Here is a 3,684-nt window from a genome sequence, read left to right as displayed (position 1 = left end):
ATTATATTTCGAAGGTAGATTATAATTGCTATCATTTTGATGGGAGAATTTCTGCTACTCCTTTAAATGACGCAGAGTGATCCTTGTTTATGTTCATTGCCTAAAGCAGGTATGTCCAATCCCTGGCCCCTGGACAACTAATAATTTGACCCCGCATGACTAAACTTTTAAGATTATTATGTGACATTATAAAATTATGTATTTTGCCAATTTGATCCAGTGGTTAAGGCACCAGGCTAGAAAGCAGAAGACTTTGAATTAAGTCCCCACCTTAGCCATGAAAGCCAACTGGGTGACTTTGGGCCAGTCACTCACTCTCAGCCCAACCCACTTCATAGTGGTGGTGTTGTGAAGAAAATAGGAGAAAGGTGTGGTTGGATATGTTTGCTGCCTGGAGTTATTTGTAAAAATAATAAAGGCAATAAATAAGCATCCCAATACAATTCCTCTTCACTCAGTATGGCCTGGGCAATATTGGCAATATTTTACCGTGCTTTTGTATGTATGTGTGCTCTTGAGTCTGGGTTGACTCCTGGCAATTACTTGGACTCACTCAGCTGACTTTGCCCCAGGGAAGATTAGAATTTACAGCTTCCCAATTTTAGTGTGGTGCTCCAACCACTACACCAAACAGGTTTTCACTTTGCTTTAAAAAAAAACCATAAAGATTAGCTCTATCAGTATTTCGATGATTCATGAAGAAAAATTATTGCCTAGGAAAAATAACAATAAAGTTATTTACCTTCTTTCATTTAAAAATGTATAAATGTATTGGCCTTCAATTCTTGAAAGTTCAAAATATCTGAAAGATACTAAGTTCAGGAAAATAGTCTTATGCCAATAGGATAACATAATTGACTATCACTAATTTCTTGAAAGACAAGCTGGTTCTATTTACTCAGATATCTGAACTTTTTATTAAGATCTGGAATTTTTATTAAGGTAGCTCTTGATTATTATTTTTTTGATGATAATTGTAAGAATGGGTAGTCCTCGACTTGCAACAATTGGGCCTGAATTTCCCAGTTGATAAATTAATTATCCCTGATTTTATGACCCTTTTTGCCATATTTGTTATGTGAATTACTGCAATTGTTAACTAAATGCTAACATTAAGTGATTCAGCTTCCCCCATTGATTTTGCTTGTTGGAAACTGGTAAGGCTGCAAATGGCAATCACATCACCATGGAAGCTGCATTCATTCTTTATACATGCCAGGTGTCACGTGCCCAAATTTTGATCATGTGACCACGGGGATGCTGCAACAGTTGTAAGTGTGAGTTCGGGTTATAAGTGACTTTTTTCAATGCTGTGGTAATCTTGAATAGTCGCTAAATGAATTATTGTAAATTGAGGACTATTAGTACAATCTACAGTAAAATCTATATAGCATATTTTGTAAATGGATGTCTGTAAGAGCAATAGATGGGGTCATATGATGAAACATGCACAATTTTACAGATACTGGGATGCAAATGTGTAAAGCCAGCGTTTGTATGATAACATCCCAGTTTGTGTATCATCAATTTGACATCATCATGGTCTGCTATGGATGCTGCTGTGTTAAAGCCAGTTGCATACCAGAGGGAGATTATCAGAAGAGGTCATAAATCACATGAATTTGTGTGGCCTTTAAAGCCTATTATAAAATGTGCTAGCTCATTCAGACTACTGGCTGGTTTGATGTAATTTTTTTAATGTTTCATGAAGGTTCAGCCGTACTTTTATAAATATTGGAAGACAGTGCTATATCTGGTATTATATATTTATTGTTGCATTGGTTTGAATGGTGCTTGAGAGACATAGAAAATATTTGTTTTGAAAGAATTGCTATGCCTATATCTGCATTTCATTTCCTTTAGCTGAATTAGAATCTTCATTTAGATAAATGTAAAACAATATAGTACATACTTTGACTTTCAGGCTTTTATCAATTTTTGATTAAGTGTAATGGATTCCTGAGATAATAGTGCCATACTAATTGGCTGCCATTTTATCTGACTTTTTTTGGGGGGGAGAAACTGTTGGAAATGTCAGAGCTCAGCACTGCAAGCCTGAGTAGAGTGCATTCATTTCCCAAATTATGCATAGTGGTAGTTGAACTCCAATGTATCTGAGATATAAAATTATGTTCCAGGCAAGCCAGCATCAGTGTTTTTTCCAGACAGAAATTGCCACAAAATAAAGAGGACAAGTAGAAGCAAAAATATTTTCCTTGATTCAAGATCTGTGTAACTATCTTTCTTTTGAGTAATTCCATAGTATACGAATGTGATTGACAACAGAACTTCTTTGTAGCTATTGAATATTTCAGTAAATCTCTGTGTGTATGTGTTTGTATATGGACATGCGTGTGTGTCATTCATTCATTGATGTTTCATTGGCAAGATTTCATTGAAATTTAAAGCTTGTTTAGAACATGAAAAAAATTCTGTATAAGATACCTATTTAGGAAATAATTGCATATTAGCATGTGCATATGTTTATACAAGAATGTTTTGCATTTGTGGGCTTGGAGTGCTTATACTTCTACATGTATTTTTTTTCTTCCTAGTTTTGGTGCAGGATCAACTGAGCTTCAGAAGAAGAGGGCAATGAAGAATGGATAGATAGTGAGACATTTCATATCCAAATGTTATTGTGTTATAAGCAAGGAGTATATTTCTGAGCCATTCTAGTGCCTTCCTTTAAAGTATGTGGAAACGGCCTTGGGAGAAAGGAAGAACATTGGAAGATTAGGCAATGGTCAGATAAGAGGCAGCTGAGCCTTCAGAGGAATGGGACAATGGAAACATCTCAGAAGGGACCTTCCTTTTTTCTTGGACTGTAAGGGCAAACCTTTCAGATTTGCTAGGTTTTGCAATTGTAACTTTACAATAAAAGATAGAGGTAGTACAGGTAGTCCTTAACCTACAACAGTTCATTTAGTCACTGTTCAAGGTTACAACGGCACTGAAAAAGGTGACTTATGACTGTTTTTCACACTTACGCCCACTGCAGCATCCTCATGGTCATGTGATCAACATTTAGATGCTTGGCAACTGATTCATGACAGTTGCAGTGTCCCAACGTTATGTGATCACCTTATGTAACCTGAAAAGCAAAGACAGTGGGGAAACTAGATTCACTTAACAACTGTGTTACTAACTTAACAACTGCAGTGATTCACTTCAACTGTGGCAGGAATGGTCATAAAAATGGCAAAATTCACTTAACTGATGTCTCATTTAGCAACCAACATTTTGGGCTCAATTGTGGTGGTTGAGGGCTAACCTGGAGTGCTTCATATATGGACTACCTCAAAGGGCTAACATTGGCACAGAGGCAGTGCTCTTGTCCTATCTACAGAAGAGGACAGCGGTAGGGATAGGAAGGAATTTGAGGCTCAACAAGTTCTTGTGAATGAGAATAGGGTGCTCTCTATGCCAAGCCTTTCAAGCAGGCCTGGGAGCTGTTCAGCCATGAGCTGGTACACAATGAGGAGCACCCTTTCTGCTGCCAACTGTGTCTGGTGAGGGAGTGAGACTGGGTAAGAAGCATGTGGTGGGCTGAAACTGTAATCTTCCCTGAGCTATAGATATTGAGTGCCAGGAAATGAAGGGTATACATTACAAGGAACACAAAGCAAACTATTGTTTCCTTGATGAGCCTCCAGAATGAGTTAAAAATTAAACCATTACTTT

This window comes from Protobothrops mucrosquamatus, unplaced genomic scaffold (genome assembly GCF_001527695.2).
Source record: "Protobothrops mucrosquamatus isolate PMUCROS unplaced genomic scaffold, P.Mucros_1.0 scaffold160, whole genome shotgun sequence".
Classification (NCBI taxonomy): domain Eukaryota; kingdom Metazoa; phylum Chordata; class Lepidosauria; order Squamata; family Viperidae; genus Protobothrops; species Protobothrops mucrosquamatus.
The sequence above is the reverse complement of the archived record's forward strand: the minus strand, read 5'-3'. Positions refer to the sequence as shown.